Below are 22,068 nucleotides of genomic sequence, written 5' to 3' on the forward strand. Positions count from 1 at the left end.
GGGGTTCGCCAACTTCTATCGACGCTTTATCCGGGGTTACAGCACCCTGGCTTCCCCCATGTCCGCACTCACCTCGCCCAAGGTTCCGTTCAACGTGGTCTCCAGTGGCTGACCGGAAGTTCCGGGACCTCAAACATTGCTTCACCACAGCTCCTATCTTGGTTCATCCAGACCCTTCCTGTTAGTTCGTGGTGGAGGCCAACGCTTCTGATTTTGGAGTGGGGGTGGTCTATTCCAGCATTCTGCCCTGTACCTCAAGCTACATCCCTGCGCCGCCTTCTCCCACCGCCGCAACCCCACGGAAAAGAACTACGATGTGGGGAATCGTGAGCTTCTCGCTGTGAAGATGGCGTTCATCATGTGGACCGACCACAAGAACCTGTAGTATCTCCGCACCGCCAAGTGCCTTAACTCCAGGCAAGTCAGATGGGCCCTGCTGTTCACACAGTTCAGTTCAACTTCTCCCTCTCGTACAGGCCGGGATCCAAGAATGTCAAGCCGGATGCACTGTCCCACCGCTATAGCCCCAGGTCCGGGCCCTGATAAATGGATGTTTGTGCCTGATGCTGTCTGCTCTGCAGTCCTGGAGTGGGCCCATCCTCCAGGCTTGCCTGCCACCCGGGCTCCCATCGGACCCTTGGCCTTCGTGCGACAATGCTTTTGGTGGCCTACGATGGTTCCGGATGTCACCACATTTGTCTCCGCCTGGATTTCGTCACGGGTCTCCCCCCATCTGAAGGCAACACTGCCACCCTGACTGTGGTCGACCGGTTTCCAAGGCCGCTCACTTCATTCCTCTCCCCAAACTACCCTCGGCCAATGAGATGGCCCAGCTCATGGTGCAGCACATCTTCTGGTTCCATGGAGTGCCCGTGGACATGGTCTCCGACCGTGGAGCGCAGTTCTCATCTCGGTTCTGAAAGGCATTCTGCGCCCTCATTGGGTCGTCAGCCAGCCTATCCTCTGGGTTCCACCCCCAGTCCAATGGCCAGTCAGAGCGAGCCAACCAGGATCTTGAGACTACTCTGCGCTGCCTGGTCTCCGCCAACCCCACCTCCTGGAGCCAGCAGCTGGTGTGGGTCGAGTATGCCCGCAACACCCTTCCCTGCTCTCCGTTTGAGTGTTCCCTGGGGTATCAGCCCCCACTCTTCCCGAGCAGGAGGAAGAGGTCGGCATACCTTCTGCCCAGATGTTTGTCTGCCGCTGTCATTATACTTGCAGGAGAGCCCTGTCGGCCCTCCTCAAGACCACCTCCAGGTATCAATGACAAGCGGATCGCCATCGGACCCCGGCATCGTTTAGGGCAGAAGGTATGGCTATCCACCTGGGATCTGCCACTCCGGGTGGAATCCCGCAAACTCTCTCCCCGGTTTATCGGCCCATTTCCCATCTCCAAGATTATTAGACCCTCTGCTGTTCGCCTTCTGTTGCGCCGTACCCTTCATATACATCCCACCTTTCATGTGTACAGAGTCAAACCTATGTCTCACAGCCCTTTGTCTCCTCTGCCTACGCTGACCCTGAGCCTGCCAGCTTCTGGTACCATTGCCCCACCTCTGGTTTACTGACCCCTGCCTGCCTTGACCTGTCTATTGTCTGCCCCTGTTGGAATATTAAACCATTGTCAATTTGACGAGACTGCATCTGGGTCTTACCTTGATACCTGATAGTAGTTATTTATTTGAATGGTAAATCTCTTGATAAAGTGGGTAAATCAAGATGTAGCCTAGGCCTATTCACAATATACTGGTCAATGCATATTCAATGGGAGTGCGTTATTGAGCTTGTTTTGGTTGATTTCATGGGGCTACAGATGACGAACAATCAGTTTCCCTTCCATTTGGGACAGATAAAAATTGACCTACAAAGCTGGAAGCTACCAGTATCGTCTTGCATTGTAAAGTGTTCTTGCCTGTATGGACATTGTTCTGTGAACAGTAAATAACAGATTCAACATTTCTACATGCCATGTCACATTACTCAAGTGTGTTAACTTCTGGGAGGCATGAGTGGGGAGCTAACATGATACAGCCCAGACTCCCGGTGCAGGATAAGTGGAGCAGGCATGGTGCGCTCGCACTGTAAGGGGACATCGGCTGCACTGATAAACAGACATCCATGAGGCACATTTTTCAGAAGTACGGAAAGTAACAACAATTCTAGCACCAAACCGTTTTTCATGTTTTAGTATAGGAAAAAGTACAGAAGTTTCGGTATACCATGCAATACTCATAGCACAGTGACTCTTAAAAAAAGAAATATGCATGCCAGCAAAGCCAGAGCACTAAACAATACATTAATTGCACTATAACAGTGACAAATGGTGCCCACAAACTGTTTGGGCCGACATAAAGCTGTCCCAACAGCAGTCCCAACACCTTACCACTGCAATCCTGGCTATCAGCGGAGCCTTGTCTGGCAGCAAAATAGTTAATTCAACCTTATTTACTGCCTTTTAAAAAAACATTTACATTTACGTAATTTAGCAGACGCTCTTATCCAGAGCGACTTACAAATTGGTGCATTCACCTTTATGATATCCAGTGGAACAACCACTTTACAATAGTACATCTACATCTTTTTTTTGGGGGGGGTTAGAAGGATTACTTAATCCTATCCCAGGTATTCCTTAAAGAGGTGGGGTTTCAGGTGTCTCCGGAACGTGGTGATTGACTCCGCTGTCCTGGCGTCGTGAGGGAGCTTGTTCCACCATTGGGGTGCCAGAGCAGCGAACGGTTTTGACTGGGCTGAGCGGGAACTGTGCTTCCGCAGAGGTAGGGAGGCGAGCAGGCCAGAGGTGGATGAACACAGTGCCCTTCTTTGGGTGTAGGGACTGATCAGAGCCTGAAGGTACGGAGGTGCCGTTCCCCTCACAGCTCCGTAGGCAAGCACCATGGTCTTGTAGCAGATGCGAGCTTCAACTGGAAGCCAGTGGAGAGTGCGGAGGAGCGGGGTGACGTGAGAGAACTTGGGAAGGTTGAACACCAGACGGGCTGCGGCGTTCTGGATGAGTTGTAGGGGTTTAATGGCACAGGCAGGGAGCCCCGCAAACAGCGAGTTGCAGTAATCCAGACGGGAGATGACAAGTGCCTGGATTAGGACCTGCGCCGCTTCCTGTGTGAGGCAGGGTCGTACTCTGCGAATGTTGTAGAGCATGAACCTACAGGATCGGGTCACCGCCTTGATGTTAGCGGAGAACGACAGGGTGTTGTCCAGGGTCACGCCAAGGCTCTTAGCACTCTGGGAGGAGGACACAATGGAGTTGTCAACCGTGATGGCGAGATCATGGAACGGGCAGTCCTTCCCCGGGAGGAAGAGCAGCTCCGTCTTGCCGAGGTTCAGCTTGAGGTGGTGATCCGTCATCCACACTGATATGTCTGCCAGACATGCAGAGATGCGATTCGCCACCTGGTTATCAGAAGGGGGAAAGGAGAAGATTAATTGTGTGTCGTCTGTGTAGCAATGATAGGAGAGACCATGTGAGGATATGACAGCGACAAGTTACTTGGTGTATAGCGAGAATAGGAGAGGGCCTAGAACTGAGCCCTCTTGCTTAAACAAGGCAGCTTAAACAAATTTGTTTAAGCTGACTTGCTTAAACAAATGTGGTTTCTACTGACAATTGAGATGCACAAACTATGGCATAAGGGGACGATGAGCGGATAAGAGGCAATCCGTAATTTTGATTTAAGACATTAATGAGCGAGCTAGGACATAGTCAATATAACTATTTGTTCAGCACTTTTGAAATGTACATCGACAGAATACAGAACATTGGCCGTTCTTACAGTTTTCTCCCTGTAAACCCAAGTCAGAACCGTAGGATAAATAAAGGGGGCATATAAGAAGACAGTAAAAGCTCTTAAAATATTCAATAATGACATTTCTCTAAAACAGGTTATAGGCTACATGTGAACCACCAAGTCAGAACAGTAGGTGAAATTAAGAGGGGAAAAGGGACCAAATTATTAGGGTGAGGCACTTGGGCTACTACACAACATACACTTAGTATACACTTAGCATCAAAGTCTTAACATACTTAACATACACTTAGCATTACATTTACATTTTTTTTTTTTTTTTTTTACATTTTAGTCATTTAGCAGACGCTCTTATCCAGAGCGACTTACAGTAGTGAATACATACATTTCATACAATTTCATACATTTTTTTCTGTGCTGGCCCCCCGTGGGAAATGAACCCACAACCCTGGCGTTGCAAACACCATGCTCTACCAACGGAGCTACAGCATCAAAGTCTGGCATTCTCTGGATTTATGGTGCATTCAAGACAACTGGGAACTCTGGGAAAAAAACAAGGTCCAATCATGATCACGTCAGTGATCTTCAGGTCTGAGCTCTGGAAAGAGGCCTGAGATCCTGACTTACAATTCTGAGTTGGATGACTGTTCAAAAGTATTTTCCCAGTCGGAGCTCATTTTTTCCTGAGTTCCCAGTTGTCTTGAACTCACTGAAGTCAGATTTCCCAGTTACGAGTTTGAAGTTGTTTTGAGCAGAAGTCCTGCTGGATTGACAGCACGGCCAATGTTTAATGTTTGTCCTTTTAAGCTTGAAAAAGAGACCCTTATACCCAGACTTGGGAACACACACCCACTCCACTGAATAGCAGGCTAGTGATTGCTTTGCAATGCTTGCAGTTAGCCACTGATTCCTTCCAAACCACTCATTGTTGAATTTGCTATTTCCAACTTGTTGTGTAATGTTTGTCCAATGGCTGATGAGCACCGATACATTTGATCTATAATTTCTCTTCATTATTTGTCTTCATATGACAAGGATTTAAAAGGATTTGCCAGTAGATTGTCGACTTGATTCATGATGATGACTGCTAGCTAAGATTTTGAAAGTATGATGTTGACATGATCAGTCCAATCCAAGCTACTGTAGATATAACGTGATTTGATGTAATTTTATCTGTGGCCATTGACCTTTAGCCTTCTTGGTTGGGCACTTCTAATGTAACTCTATGGCAGCACCCAAGGGGCCTGAATTTTGTAGCTCTACCCTTAGATTTGGCAGTAACGTAGTGTCCCCATGAGTGACAGAACAGAACTAGCTGCCCCACCACGACAGAAAGCAATATGCTAGGCTGAAACACCTGCATTTTGGAGCTGCCTTATTCAAGAAACCAAAAAAGAGACCCAGTTTTTATGCACGGACTTGCCTGCAATGATCACCCTCAATTGCCAGTAATATCCCCATTCCAACAGCTGTCACTCAAATGATGTCTACATTAGTCATATGTAATTTCATAATCTAGCATTAAAGAGTCAGAGGATAGAGGAAGCTAAAAATGTAAATGAAATTCAGCAGCAACTTGCGTGGTCTCCTGTTGATGATGGTGATACACCAACGGAGTCTTAGGTTGATGCGCTACAGCATTTTACAGTTGATCTGAATTTATGCGTGATGTTAGATAGAAGAAGCATAGTATTTCTGACCTTGAATGTTTTCAGTACATCTGAAAGGTTTTCAACAGTTCTCTGGACATTTGTTCATTTACATTTTAATTAGGATGTGTATGGGCTGCTGGTGGCTGCCAGACATTGTAGTCTATCAAATTAGGCACCATAGATGCCGTTCTTTCAAGACGACCAGACACTCTGGGACGGCTCGCATCTGGATGTTCAATTAATCCATTAGTGAGATCAAAAACAATTCCCACTTCTGAGTCATGTACATTAGGGCACACAACGGAAATGGTTTTCAAACGAAAAAGATAATTAACGTTTCTTACTGAAAGTAGTCACTCCCTGTTTCATAATGGAAGCAACCCACTTATGGCTGTCTGATGATGGTGAGGTTTCAGAATGAGGATTTCACCTGCACCCTTCCAGTGAGACCAAATAAAGTCCCATGCAAACAGCTGCTGCCTGAGATAGTCCTTTATCAGGAACTTCCTATCAGCGTTAGCACAGTAGCATGTGTCATAGAAGGGCTTACACACTGTACAGTGCCTACAGTATTTACACCCCTGGACTTTTTTCCATATTTTGTTGTGTTACAGCCTGAATTTATAGTAGATTAAATTTAGATTTTTTTTCTCACTGGCCTACACACAATACTCCATAATGTCAAAGTGGAATTGTGTTTTTAGACATTTTTACAAATTAAAAATGAAAAGCTGGAATGTGTTGAGTCAATAAGTATTCAACCACTTTATTATGGCATGCCTAAATATGTTCAGGAGTAACAATTTCATTAACAAGTTGCATGGACCGTGTGTGCAATAATAGTGGTTAACATGATTTTTCAATGACTACCTCATCTCTGTACCCCACACACGCAATTGTCTGTATGGCTCTCAGTTGAGCATTGAATTTCAAATACAGATTCGATCACATGCATCGCAAAGAAGGGCACCGGTTGGTAGATGGGTAAAAATGAAAAAAGTCGACATTGAATATCCCTTTGAGCATGGTAAAGTTAGGATGGTGTATCAATACACCCAGTCTCTACAAAGATACAGACTTCCTTCCTAACTCAGTTGCAGGAGAGGAAGGAAACCACTCAGGGATTTCACCAAGAGGCCTATGGTCTTTAAAACAGTTATATTTATTGAAAATATATGACAAGACCTGAAAATGGTTGTCTAGCAATGATCAATGACGAATTTGACAGAGCTTAAAGAATAATGGACAAATGTTGCCAAATCCAGGTGTGGAAAGCTCTTAGAGACTTGGTTTGGGTTAAATGCCAAAGCCACATTTCAGTTGAATGCCTTCAGTTGTACAGGTTGTACTAGGTATCCCCCTTTTATTTATTTATTTATTTATTTATTTATGTTTTTATTTTGTCATTATGAGGTATTGTGTGAAGATGGGTGAGAATTTTTGCTTTGTAATTTCAGAAAATGTTCATAATATATCTGCCGCTAATAGTGGAATAATAGTTTTTCACAGTATTACTTACTCACCAGTGTTGTGATTGGCTGTGATATTCGCATATTGATTTCTCCCGCCGAAGCTGCATCTGTTGTCAAACTGGGAAAGCTGTTCTGACTTTGTGGCTGTGTTATCTAGTGGAAATCCGTCATTTCCTGGTTGTTAACGCTGCTTGTTTTTTCAGGCTCAACAGTTTCCCGTGTGTATCAATAATAGTCCACCACCCAGAGAACATCCAGCCAACTTTACACAACTGTGGGAAGCATTGGAGTCAACATGGGCCAGCATCCCTGTGGAACACTTTCGAGACCTTGTAGAGTCAATGCCCCGACGAATTGAGGCTGTGCTGAGGGCAAAAGTGTGTGCAAATCAATATTACGAAGGTGTTCCTAATGTTTTGTTCACTCAGTGTATATTATGGGAATTTTCTGAAGGCTGTAACACAACAAAATGTGGAATAAGTCAACGACAGCTGCATATGCGTATTAGCCAATACTTACAGTGCATTCGGAAAGTATTCAGACCCATTCACGTTTTCCAGATTTTGTTACGTTACAACATTATTCTAAATTAGGGGAAAAAACAATTTAATTAGTCAATCTACACACAATACCCCAGAATGACATAGCAGGGTTTTTTTTAATAATTTGGCAAATTTATACAAATCTGAAATATCACATTTACATACTACCCTTTACGCAGTACTTTGTTGAAGCACCTTTGGCAGTGATTACAGCCTTGAGTCTTCTTGGGTGTGACGCTACAAGCTTGGCACATCTGTATTTGGATAGTTTCTCCCATTTCTTCTCCGCAGATCCTCTCAAGCTCTGTCAGGTTGGATGGGGAACGTTAAATGCACAGCTATTTTCAGGTCTCCCCAGACATGTTCAATCCGGTTCAAGTCCGGGCTCTGGCTAGGCCACTCAAGGACATTCAGAGACTTGTCCCGAAGACACTCCTGCGTTGTCTTGGCTGTGTGCTTAGAGTCGTTGTCCTGTTGGAAGGTGAACCTTCACCCCAGTCTGAAGTCCTGAGTGCTCTGGAGCAGGTTTTCATCAAGGATCTCTCTGTACTTTGCTCCATTCATCTTTCCCTTTCCCTGTACCTCCCGCTGAAAATCATCCCCACAACATAATGCTGCCACCACCATGCTTCACCGTAGGGATGGTGCCAGGTTTCCTCCATGCGTGAGTCTTGGCATTCAGGCCAAAGAATTCAATCTTGGTTTCATCAGACCAGAGAATCTTGTTTCTCATGGTCTGAGATTCTTTAGTTGCCTTTTGGCAAACTCCAGACAGGTGTCATGTGCCTTTTACTAAGGAGTGGCTTCCGTCTGGCACTCTACCATAAAGGCCTGATTGGTGGAATGCTGCAGAGATGTTTGTCATCCTGGAAGGTTCTCCCATGTCCACAGAGGAAGTCTGGAGCTCTGTCAGAGTGACCATTGGGTTATTGGTCACCTCCCTGACCAAGGCCCTTCTCCCCCGATTGCTCCGTTTGGCCAGGCGACCAGCTCTAGGTAGAGTCTTGGTTCCAATCTTCTTCCATTTAAGAATGATGGAGGCCACTGTGTTCTTGGGGACCTTCAATGCTGCAGACATTTTTTGGTACCCTTCTCCAGATCTGTGTCTCGACACAATCCTGTCTCGGAGCTCTACGCACAATTCCTTTGACCTCCATGGCTTGGTTTTTGCACTGACATGCACTGTCAACTGTGGGACCTTATATAGACAGGCGTGTGCCTTTCCAAATCATGTCCAAACAATTGAATTCACCACAGGTGGACTCCAATCAAGTTGTAGAAACATCTCAAGGATGATCAATGGAAACAGGATGCACTGGAGCTCAATTTAGAGTCTCATAGCAAAGGCTATCAAATAAATAAGATATTTCTGTTTTACATTTACTATACATTTGCAAAGAAAAATCTTAAAACCTGTTTTCGCTTTGTCATTATGGGGTATTGTGAGTATATTGAGGGGGAAAAAATAATTTCATCCATTTTAGAATGAGGCTGTGACGTAACAAAATGTGGAAAAAGTCAAGGGTCTGAATACTTTCCAAATGCACTGTATTAGCTGGAAGTGGAAGCCTAAGTATTGTTGTCCATTAGTTTACTCCAATTAGGGGAGGGGTAGTAGGGTTAGGGGAAAATAATAAAGAAGGAAAATACATTAAAAAAACTATACATTTAAAATAATATATTTACATGTCTCAAGTTTTGAGGGAGCGTGCAATTGGCATGCTGACTGCAGGAATGTCCACCAGAGCTTTTGCCAGAGAATGTAATGTTAATTTCTCTACCATAAGCCGCCTCCAACGTTGTTTTAGTTTATTTGGCAGTACGTCCAACCGGCCTCACAACCGCAGACCACGTGTAACCAAACCAGCCCAGTACCTCCGCATCTGGCTTCTTCACCTGCAGGATCGTCTGAGACCAGCCACCCGGACAGCTGATGAAACCGTGGGTTTGCTCAACAGATGAATTTCTGCGACAAACTATCCGAAACCGTCTCGGGGAAGCATCTGCATGCTCGTCGTCCTCACCAGGGTCTTGACCTGACTGCAGTTCGGCGTTGTAACCTACTTCAGTGGGCAAATGCTCACTTTTGATGGCCACTGGCATGCTGGAGAATTGTGCTCTTCAAGGATGAATCCCTGTTTCAAATGTACCGGTAGGATGGTGTCAAGTGGGCAAGTGGTTCACCGATGTCAACGTTGTGAAAAGAGTGTCCCATGGTGGTGGTGGGGTTATTGTATGGGCAGGCATAAGCTACGGACAATTAACACAATTGCATTTTGTCGATGGCAATTTGAATGCACAGAGATACTGTGATGAGATCCTAAGGCCCATTGTCGTGCCATTCATCCGCCGCCATCACCTCATGTTTCAGGATAATAATGCACAGCCCCATGTCACAAGGATCTGCACGCAATTCCTGGAAGTTGAAAATGTCCCAGTTCTTCCATGGCCTGCATACTTACCATACATGTCACCCATTGAGCATGTTTGGGATGCTCTGGATCGACTTGTACGACAGAGTGTTCCAGTCCCCCCCCCCCCAATATACAGCAACTTCACACAGCCATTGAAGAGGAGTGGGACAACATTCTACAGGCCACAAGCAACAGCCTGATCAACTCTATGCGAAGGAGATGTTGGGCTGCATGAGGCAAAGGGTGGTCACAACAACTGGTTTTCTGATCCACTCCCCTACTTTTTTTAAAGGTATCTGTGACCGACAGATGCATATCTGTATACCTAGTCATCTGAAATCCATATATTAGGGCCTAATGAATTTATTTCTATTGACTGATTTCTTTATATGAATTGTAACTCAGAAAAGTCTTTGAAATTGTTTCATGTGTTAATATATTTGATCAGTGTAGCACTGTAATCATTAGTCCAACAGTTGCAAACGAGAGTTTATATTGGATAAATTCAGGTATGTTTATCCCCGTTCTGTTTGCTTCCGTTTTAAGAAATGTTTTTCAACAGAATCCGCGGAATGAATACACCCCTGATCATAGGCAAATACAGTTCACTTTCATAGCAGCCACATACAAACAGCATGATCATTTTGTGCTTTGTATAAATTGCCTCTTTGCACTCTCCATCTCTCATCTTTTCCCTTAGCTTGTGGACTTCAGTGCACAACACATCAGGTGTCTGTGACTAGGGCTGTTACAGTGACTGTATTATTTCCACACCGGCGGTCACAAGTCATGAAGGCAGTCAAATTCCACGTGACTGTTTAGTCACAGTAATTAGTCTTCTCCAAGCTCTGATGCTGCTGATGGCCATTAGTAGCTTACCAAACTTGGTAACTCTAGGGTAATGCAAGGCCTCTTTCATAATCATGTGAAACGTCAGTTGCTATGGAAATGCTGGGATGTGTTTTTCAATGATGTAATTATGATGCAACATTGACGGTGATACGATATGGATTACAATGATCATCATGAATATTAAGGATATATGCACTACAAGTTACACACATACATAGATACTCAACCATGCAAATTGTTTATTTGGACAGATTTATTATTTATTTGGACAGCTATAGTCTTACTCTAATACAGACATCGTACACACTTTCACTAAATCACATCCCATATCATACACATCAACCTACTCAGATTTACTACACACATAACATCTTGTCTCAATTTTCTAACATCTGTGGCATTGGTTCACAGGAAAACAGGCAAGGGAATAAAACAAATACTGCTAGAACCTATTTCTTGAATTCTAAATATCAGACATTTGAAAGCTCTAGTTTTGACCTTCATAATACCTCTGGTGACAGTAACTTTACAAGCACTAATTATGTCAATTTAGACTGAGAAGAGTATCTAGTTATGGTAAGGTCTGAAATAAGTATAGCCAGTTATAATTGTAACGGTTTAGCAGATAATAAAAAAAGATCAGTCTTTAAAAGAAAAAAAGAAAAGGAATATAACATATACTGTTTACAGAAAACTCACTCTACATCCTTAGATGAAGTTGCGTGGAAAAAGGAATGGGGTGGTGAAATAATTTTCTGTCATGGACAAAGGAACTCAAAGGGTGTGATGATATTAATTAACAAATGTTTTTACACATACAAGAACACACACATACATGTAATAGTGCCAGACATGCACACAGCTATTGGGGAACTGTGGGGGGATCTTGGAGGGTTCGGGTTCACGTTTTTTGGCCTGGTGGTAGATCGGTCAACATACCCTTGAGCAGGGCATTGACCCTGGATGCTTCTGTGTGTCGCTCTAAATGGGAATCTGTTGGATGACTGGTGTGGTGTAGTTGTTGAGCAACTTCACTGCAAGTATATTGTATGTTTCGGATATTCAATTAAAAAAACGTGCTAACTGCCTGGTAGTCAACACTCTATTGTCCCTCTAATCACTCTGACATCAATGCAAATGTAATTGAAAATCTAATCAAACACTTCATGTGAGCTCATGTTGCACAACATCTCTATAGGCTATACGTGTCACATCCTGATCTGTTTCACCTGTGATTGTCTCCACCCCCCTCCAGGTGCCGCCCATCTTCCACATTATCCCCTGGATATTTATACCTGTGTTCTCCGTTTGTCTGTTGCCAGTTCGTCTTGTTTGTCAAGTCATCCAGCGCTTTTGTCTCAGCTCCTGCTTTTCACAGTCTCTCTTTTTCTCGCCCTCCTGGTTTTGACCCTTGCCTGTCCTGACTCTGAGCCCGCCTGCCTGACCGCTCTGCCTGACCCTGAGCCTTTCTGCCAACCTGTACCTTTGCCCCACCTCTGGATTGTTGACCTCTGCCTACCCTGAACCTGCCTGCCATCCGGTACCGTTGCCCCATCTCTGGTTTACTGACCCCTGCCTGCCTTGACCTGTCTATTGCCTGCTCCTGTTGGATTATTAAACCATTGTTAATTTGACATTGTCTGCATCTGGGTCTTACCTTCATACCTGATAATATGTGATGGAGATCCATGTGAGGTGAGAGGTGCTTCGGAGCAAGCAGCACTCAGGGAGAAGGGAATTATCATAATTATATCCAACCCAAGGGCACAATTGCCACTGGCCGCAAAAGCCCAGAATTTTTTTAGGGGGCATTACATCCACACAAAGGGGATGCCGCTGGGAAATTTGAGGCATTATCAAGTGCTTGTTAAATTGTGAATGAGAGACTGATGAAGTGTGTACAGTCTACGCAAAAAAACAAAGCAGAGTTCATGCCTTTTTTAAAATCATCATAAGAGTCACACCATGCAGCCTTACAATGTATTAAAAATCAAAACATGTAGCCCAACGTTTGTAGAACAACTAAAGTTACATTAATAACTCTAAATAAAGTATATAGGTGTACCTATTTCTTTGTTAAACAGCTCAACACAGAATATCCGCGTGTGCCTCAGAATATCATAACTGCTAACCGCTACATACAGCCTACATTGTTGTCTCCATATTAGGTAATGTCATAGTCAACATAGCTACTAGAGCTAACGCTCTACTAAATCCGCTACAATCATGCAGTACAGTGTACAGTCAGCAAACAGTTTAGCAGTTACACCGGCGGGCCTCGGTGGCAATAAATTAATAAAACCAAAAGCTTACCTTGACTTGGAAGAATTCCAGTGTTGGATAGCCATATCCAGCCAGCTAGCTAACATTGTGTCCCTTTCTGTTTGAGCCTGTTGTTTGTGTAGGCTAAACTGCATTCGCTAGCTCAGTGAAAGTGAAAAATACAACGAAATATAGCTGTCTCGCTCTCTCTCTCTTGCTTCTCATTCATTTTTAAGGAAATTAATTTGTTCAACTTTTGTCTTTCTATTTGAGTCAAACACATTGATGCACTGCAGTGCAAGCTAGCTATAGCTTATGCTTTCAGTACCTGATTCATTCTCTGATCCTTTCATTGGATGGACATGTCAGTTCATGCTGAAAGAGCTCTGATAGGTTGGAGGACGTCCTCCAGAAGTTGTCATAATTACTGTGTAAGTCTATGGAAAAGGGTGAGAACCGTGAGCCTCCTAGGTTTTGTATTGAAGCCAATGTACCCAGAGGAGGACGGAAACTAGCTGTCCTCTGGCTACAACATGGTGCTACCCTACAGAGTGCTGTTGAGGCTACATTTTTTTTATTATGAAATTCACTGAGGATGGTTCTCCCCTTCCTGTTCTGAGGAGCCTCCAGTGATATAATTGAGAATACCCCAGAGACCCCTGATGAAGCTGTAAAATGTTAAGTATGAAATGTGCTATGCCTGGGCTATACTGTATATTTGACTAGCTGTTTGACAAGTCCTATGTTCCGGGAATCCAGATACCCTGAACGTGTATCTGGATTCTACGGTGGTACCCGTAGATCATATTGTTCCTTTACTTTTATGGGTATGATTTCATCTTATGAAATGCTAAATTAAGTGCTCCCCTTTCATGCTCCTTCATTCCGACCAGCAGTTCCCATCGCTATAAAAAGGTGAGAGATATACAGCCTCAGATTCCATCCTGAGAATAATTCTCTGAAAACCTATGTGCGGGGAATCTGCTTTTCCACTCCAGTCTCCAGAGCCTGCACAGCCATGTCAATGGGTGGTATTTTCCACTTTGGAGAAAAGGCTGCTTAGTGCCAGCTAGATAGACAACTCATATTCCATCCATTTGAGATGTTTAATGGCTTCTCTATATCTCTGGTGTCCTGATCTGATAGGAATGTCTCACAGAACCGAACATGAACAGAATGTCCTTTGACGGCCATTTACACACAGAACACTTCACAAAGTCTTACCCTTCAGATTCAATCAAAATGTAATCATAACTTCATGAAATATAGATTCATACAGTTTCATGCAAGTTAGTCAAATATGTTGAAGTCCCTAAGTACAAGCACATTTTTCTATATAAATCAACCTTCAGTTCGACAGGAATCACTCAATGGCTCAGACCTTGAGCAGAATGTGATTGATTTGACTTGCTGCAAGGATGCAAATGGGAATGTATTGAGAGGAGCGAAGGTATTGACACAACCATAACACTCATCACCGCTGACAACCCTACACACCTACGGCAAAGGACACAGTCACCATTTCCATCTGCCGGGCACCAATGACCCTTATCTGAGGTGACCTGTCCAGGGCAGTTTAATCAACTAGTTATAGCTCTGTTTTCCTTACCAAGGTCCCTCCCCCCTCTCTTTATTTCCTCAAAAACATTGTTATTCTATTCCTTTATTTCTCTAGAAAGGTCTCCTGTACAGCATGTCCTAATTTCATTTAAAAAATGAATGGGCAGCCGCCCTCCTTGTACTTGTGGCCTTTCACACCCCGCGCCTCAGCTCTGGGGTAGTTGTCTGTTGCAGCCAATGCATGTCAATGAGGGGCTCTCACAAAGTCACATCAGTGCTACATATCTTCCAGTTAACACTGCAGTGATGTCTGTTCATTCTGTTGATGTTTAGTCTGCATGGCTGTTTGTCACACAGCCCCCAGGTGAGCCCTGGGTGATTGGGGTCATCTTTGGTTTGTTTTGGCTTCATGTTTATTGTTGTTACTGCCAGCTGCCTGTCTGTCTGTAGTTATGGAGGTACTGCAGACCAGACCCTCCTTCACAGACATCAACGCAGAGCAGGTGCTGCTGTGCTGTGTGCACATCCACAGACGTATAAATCACCTTTCTCGCCAAAGAGCACAACTAATGATTTGATAAGGCTATCCACATCATGTAACTATTTCCACATTTTGTTATTATAAAATTGATGAAATTGTTTTTTTCACTCATCAATCTACACACAATTCCCCATAATGACAAACAAAAACTGGTTTAAGAAAATGTTACTAATTTATTTAAAATAAAAAACAGAATTATCACATTTACATAAGTATTCAGACCCTTTACTCAGTACTATGTTGAAGCACCATTGGCAGCGATTACAGCCTCAAGTCTTCTTGGGTATGACGAAGTAAGCTTGGCACATCTTTATTTGGGGAGTTTCTCCCATTCTTCTCTGCAGATCCTCTCAAGCTCTGTCAGGATGGATGGGGAGCGTTGCTGCACAGCTATTTTCAGGTCTCTCCAGAGATGTTTTATCGGGTTCAAGTCTGGGCTATGGCTGGGCCACTGAATTACATTCAGAGACTTGTCCTGAAGCCACTCCTGCGTTGTCTTGGCTGTGTGCTTAGGGTCGTTGTCCTGTTGGAAGGTGAACCTTCACCCCAGTCTGAGGTCCTGAGCGCTCTGGAGCAGGTTTTCATCAACTGTCTACAGATGAAGTCGGAAGTTTACATTCACTTAGGTTGGAGTCATTACAACACATTTTTCAACCATTCCACATATTTCTTGTTAACAAACTATAGTTCTGGCAAGTCGGTTAGTGATACGCTTGGGCGTTGTGTGTGCAGAGTCAGGAGCAGGAAGCAGACAATGCAGGGTAGTGTTATTTATTCAACACACAACGGCAAAACAAAAGCCGCCCCAACAGCGAACTAGAGCGCACAGAAAAACCAAAGTGCCCAAACACATGGGACAAAACAGGTCGGCGCAAAATACGCACTCGCACCTCAAAAATACAAATGAGCGTGCATTCACAAGCAATACAACAAACAAATAATCCTGCACACAGAGCAGGCGGGCCTCCTGGCTAAAATAGCCCAGCTAATCAGCCCAAACCAAAAACAGGTGCACACAATAAACGAAAAGGGGGAAAAGGGAATCAGTAGCAGCTAGTAGGCCGGCGACGACGACCGCCGAGCGCCACCCGAACAGGAGGGGGAGCTACCTACGGTAGGAGTCGTGACAGTACCCCCCCCCCCCCCGACGCGCGGCTCCCGCAGTGCGCTGACACCGGCCTCGAGGGCGACCCAGACAGGAGAGGGAGCTACCTACGGTAGGAGTTGTGACAGTTAGTTCATCTACTTTGTGCATGATACAAGTAATTTTTCCAACAATTATTTACAGACAGATTATTTCACTTATAATTCACTGTTTACATACATTAAGTTTACATACATTAAGTTGACTGTGCCTTTAAACAGCTTGGAAAATTCCAGAAAATGATGTCATGGCTTTAGAAGCATATGATAGGCTAATTGACATCATTTGAGTCAATTGGAGGTGTACCTGTGGATGTATTTCAAGGCCTACCTTCAGACTATTTGCTTGAGATCATGGGAAAATCAAAAGAAATCAGCCAAGACATCAGAAAAAAAGTGTAGACCTCCACAAGTCTGGTTCATCCTTGGGAGCAATTTCCAAACGCCTGAAGGTACCATGTTCATCTGTACAAACAATAGTACGCAAGTATAAACACCATGGGACCACGCAGCCGTCATACCGCTCAGGAAGGAGACGCGTTCTGTCTCCTAGAAATGAACGTGCTTTGGTGGGAAAAGTGCAAGTCAATCCCAGAACAACAGCAAAGGATCTTGTGAAGATGCTGGAGGAAACAGGTACAAAAGTATCTATATCCACAGTAAAACAAGTCCTATATCAAAATAACCTGAAAGGCCGCTCAGCAAGGAAGAAGCCACTGCTCCAAAACTGCCATAAAAAAGCCAGACTACGGTTTGCAACTGCACATGGGGACAAAGATCGTACTTTTTGGAGAATTGTCCTCTGGTCTGATGAAACAAAAATAGAACTGTTTGGCCATAATGACCATTGTTATGTTTGGAGGAAAAACGGAGAGGCTTGCAAGCCGAAGAACACCAACCCAACCGTGAAGTATGGGGGGTGGCAGCATCATGTTGTGGGGGTGCTTTGCTGCAGCAGGGACTGGTGCACTTCACAAAATAGATGGTATCATGAGGCAGGAAAATTATGTGGATATATTGAAGCAACATCTCAAGACATCACTCAGGAAGTTAAAGCTTGGTCACAAATGCGTCTTCCAAATGGACAATGATCCCAAGCATACTTCCAAAATTGTGGCAAAACGGCTTAAGGACAACAAAGTCAAGGTATTGGAGTGGCTATTACAAAGCCCTGACCTCAATCCTATAGAAAATTTGTGGGCAGAACTGAAAATGCCTGTGCAAGCAAGGAGGCCTACAAATCTGACTCAGTTACACCAGCTCTGTCAGGAGGAATGGGCTAAAATTCACCCATATGGGAAGCTTGTGGAAGGCAACCCGAAACGTCTGACCCAAGTTAAACAATTTAAAGGCAATGCTACCAAATAATAATTCAGTGTATGTAAACTTCTGACAAACTGGGAATGTGATGAAAGAAAGAAATGCTGAAATAAATCATTCTCTCTACTATTATTCTGACTATTATTCCGACTTCAACTGTGTCTGTAATTTGCTCTGTTCAACTTTACCTCTATCCTGACTAGTCTCCCTGTCCCTCCCGCTGAAAAACATCCCCACAGGTTTCCTTCAGACGTGATGCTTGGCATTCATGCCAAAGAATTCAATCTTGGTTTCATCAGACCAGAGAATCTTGTTTCTCATGGTCTGAGAGTCTTTAGGTGCCTTTTTGACAAACTCCAAGCAGGTGTCATGTGCCTTTTACTAAGGATTGGCTTCCGTCTGGCACTCTACCATGAAGACCTGATTGGTGGAATGCTGCAGAGATGGTTGTCCTTCTGGAAGGTTCTACCATCACCACAGATGAACTCTAGAGCTCTGTCAGAGGGACCATCGGGTTCTTGTTCACCTCCCTGACCAAGGCCCTTCTCTCCCAATTTGCCTATTTTGGCCGGGCGGAGAGCTCTAGGAAGACTCTTGGTGGTTCCAAACTTCTAGTTAAGAATGATTGAGGCCAATGTGTTCTTGGGGACCTTCAGTGCTGCAGACATTTTTTGGTATCCTTCCCCAGATCTGTGCCTCGACACAATCCTGTCTTGGACAATTCCTTGGACAATTCCTTCGAACCTCATGGCTTGGTTTTTGCTCTGACATGCACTGTCAACTGTGGGACCTTATATCATGTCCAATTAATTGAATTTACCACAGGTGGACTCCAATAAAGTTGTAGAAACATCTCAAGGACGCTCAATGGAAACATGATGTACCTGAGCTAAATTTCGAGTCTCATAGCAAAAGGTCTGAATACTTAAGTAAATAAGTATTTTATTTTTTTATTTTTAATACATTTGCAAACATTTCTAAAAATCTGTTTTCGCTTTGTCATTATAGGGTATTGTGTGTAGACTGCTGAGGATTTTTTATATTTACTCCATTTTAGAATAAGGCTGTAACTTAACAAAATGTGGGAAAAGTCAAGGGGTCTGAATACTTTCCGAAGGCACTGTATGTTAACAAAGTGCTGCCCTTTTACACTGATCTCTTATAGAGGGGAAACTTCTATAAAATAAGCTTGTGTTGACGGCAGTGTCTTACCATATGGAAAAGGCACTTTGCAACCATTTTCAATCAGACGGGTTTACATATTTAGGGCCATCTTCAGTCAAAGCAGTTTGCTTGATAAGTCTACAGAGCTTTTTGATATATCAGGCCTAGTGTTTTTTTTCAGCAGTCAGATGCTAATATTCTGCTTCCACTGTGCCACAGGGCTCCTTGAAGGGACATGGCCGCTGCAGATCAGGACAGGGTGTGATAATGTTAGTGTGTGGAACGCCTTGTCTACAATGTCTAGTCTGATCATATCAGACTCTCCACTGTACTATGCCGCCCTGCCATTGGTGCTTGACTTTGGGTGTACTTGAGTTTTAATATTTTTCGCACTGTGTGTGTGAGAGAGAGGGAGAGACAGAGGCTGTTTCCACGGTAACGATGCAGTCCTTGCCTTATCCTGGACACACCAATTGGTGTGCTGCTATGGCAGCGAAGGGATGCTCAGCCTTGTCCTCCTTGTTAACCTTCACCCTTCTTCCTAATGCCCTGTGTGGCTCGTTAAACACACACACACACACACACACACACACACACACACACACACACACACACACACACACACACACACACACACACACACACACACACACACACACACACACACACACACACACACACACACACACACACACACAGACAAAGGGCTTAACATGGCCTCTGCCTCAGTCTGCATTTACAATCTGTTACATACCTTTCCATCAATCACATCACTCATATCTAGCGATGGATCTTTGCATGCCCCTCTCTTTACCTTTCTTTCTCTTGCTCTAGTCTCTTTCTCATCTTCTTTCTATCTCATCTTTTCTCTCTCTCTCTCTTTTGCCCGTCTCTCTCTGTCCCAAATCCCTCATTAATAATTTCCCCCTCATTATCTTCCACTATCTTTCGCACACTAACGCTTTCTTCCCCTCTCTCTCCTTCTCAGGGTGTGAGCCTCTCAGTCCACGGGAGGTTTCGGGTGGCCACTGAGAAGACTCTGTTCGCCATGCCGGAAGACGGCAATCGGTAAGACACCGTGCTGGCATCGACCCCTGCCCTCCCCTGAGGTCCATGTTTGGCTCATGTCATTGTGATTGTGTGTATTTTCATCTTGCTTGGCACAGTCACTTCAGTGCATTAATAATAAACGGGCCATGCAGACATAGCGACGCAAGAAGAGCATCCTCCTCAGCCAGATGTGAACAGGCCGAGCGGGGTTACACACATACACAGAAACACACGCGGCTGTTTCTGTGGCTGTTTCTCTACAGTTGCCTGATGTTTTACAAAGGCTTCACATGGAATGATGTGACAATTAAACCTTAAATGTTTCATGTGAACATTTAAAAATAATTTGCCCGACCGCCTAGCCTGAATTGATGGTCACACTTCTTTCAGGTGACAGAGTCATTTGTTTAAAAAAAATCTGAACACCTAGCTAATTACGCAATAGCCTGTTACCTGTTTAGGTCAATATATGTCTGATTTGTTCAAACAACAGTAAGTATGGGTATTTAAAATGAGAATATGAACCTGGGTGCACAAAGTATATGTTGTTCATATTATTTTGAGTGTTGATGGTTATGGGGACCATGGGAACCATGGGAAAATACAGTTTTATATGGAAACTGACAACCAGTTATGCTGCGTGAACAGAAGGTATGCAGATTATCACCTGGTGGGCACTACCTGCTATGGAAGGAAGGAATGCTTGCCACGCGGCCGACTGCAAATCAAACAGTCGTTAAAATGCTTGAGGCCGGTCTCAAAGTGTCAATCCTTGGTCTCGGACCTTCACTCATTCCCATGTGCACTTTTTACCAAGTTGCCAGGTGTGGGGTTTGCCAACATCATGTTCCACTGGGCATGATGAACACCTTACTCGTCTCGTCTATTGAAGCTGGGCTACTTTTCCTGAGACGATCGATTGTAATGAACAATAGAAAGCTTTCATGGCACCGCATGCTGTAATGTGTCCCAGATAATTTTGGGAGTTTCTTTGCTTCTCTGTTATGTTGTGATTGACTTTACTGATCGCATCTTACTGGCTGCTGCTGTAGTGACTCCACTCTAATACTGTACTAAGATGAACAGCACAGTCATCAAGGGGGAGGAGCTGCCTCTGAATCGATCCAGATCCTTCTGTGTTTTTGGCAGGTTTTAGACCAACCTGTAATTATGTGTGGTTTGCAAGGTCTTGTATATCGACCCAGTAGTAATTGGCCATAACGCAGGGCTGGGTGATTATGGCGTAGAAGTTATATCTTGATTTTTTCCAAAATATGGGCGATTCATGATATAAAGTGCCTTCGGAAAGTATTCAGACCCCTTGACTTTTTCCACATTTTGTTTGGTTACAGGCTTATTCTAAAATGTATTAAATTGCTTTTTTCCCCTAATCAACCAACACAATACACCATAATGACAAAGCAAAAACAGGTTTTTAGCCATTTATGCTAATGTATTAAAAATACAAAATGGAAATATTACACTTACATACATATTCAGACCCTTTACTTTGTTGAAGCACCTTTGGTAGCGATTACAGCCTCAAGTCTTCTTGGGTATGACGCTACAAGCTTGGCACAACTGTATTTGGGGAGTTTCTCCCATTCTTCTCTGCAGATCCTCTCGAGCTCTGTCAGGTTGGATGGGGGCGTTGCTGCACAGCTATTTTCAGGTCTCTTCAGAGATGTTCGATCGGGTTCAAGTCCGGGTTCTGGCTGGGCCACTAAAGGACATTCAAAGTCTTTGTTGTCTTGGCTGTGCTTAGGGTCATTGTCCTGTTGGAAGGTGAACATTCGCCCCAGTCTGAGGTCCTGAGTGTTCTGGAAAAGGTTTTCATCAAGGATCTCTCTGTGCCTTGACACAATCCTGTCTGAATATTTATATAAATAAGGTATTTCTGTTTTTTATTATTAAATTCTTTATCTAAAAACCTGTTCGCTTTATCATTATGGGGTATTGTGTGTAGATTGCTGAGGATTTTTATTTTATTTCATCCATTTTAGTATAAGGCTGTAACATTAAAAACATGTGGAAAATGTCAAGGGGTCTGAATACTTTACGAAGGCAATGGTGGTGGGCAGGGTTGCCATGTCCGTGCTTTTCCCAAGGATTGGGCTACTTTGAAAATGATGTCTTGAGTGAAAATATATTGGTTGCGGGGTTTGGGGCTATTTCGAAATTAGACCAAGGCCGCCATGGCATTTTATTTTACATATTAATATATTTTACTGTGACCTGCTGCTGCTGACTATCAGGCAGTGAGAAGGCTGTTGCTGAGTGAGTGGACACGTGAGTGGTGGGGAGGGTCGGAGGGGTGTCTGTTGAGGCTGAGCGC

The 22,068-nt window shown here is 44.0% G+C and overlaps 1 long non-coding RNA gene across 1 annotated transcript in view; it reads left to right on the plus strand.

The window, feature by feature from the left end:
• Window positions 1–22,068, plus strand: part of LOC106581732 (uncharacterized) — a 60,104-nt gene that overhangs the window by 7,684 nt on the left and 30,352 nt on the right. The window contains exon 4 of the long non-coding RNA XR_006761214.1: window positions 19,672–19,751. This is a non-coding gene — a long non-coding RNA (uncharacterized lncRNA). The remainder of the gene's footprint in view (window positions 1–19,671; window positions 19,752–22,068) is intronic.

The sequence above is a fragment of the Salmo salar genome, chromosome ssa21, assembly GCF_905237065.1.
Source record: "Salmo salar chromosome ssa21, Ssal_v3.1, whole genome shotgun sequence".
Taxonomy (NCBI): Eukaryota; Metazoa; Chordata; class Actinopteri; order Salmoniformes; family Salmonidae; genus Salmo; species Salmo salar.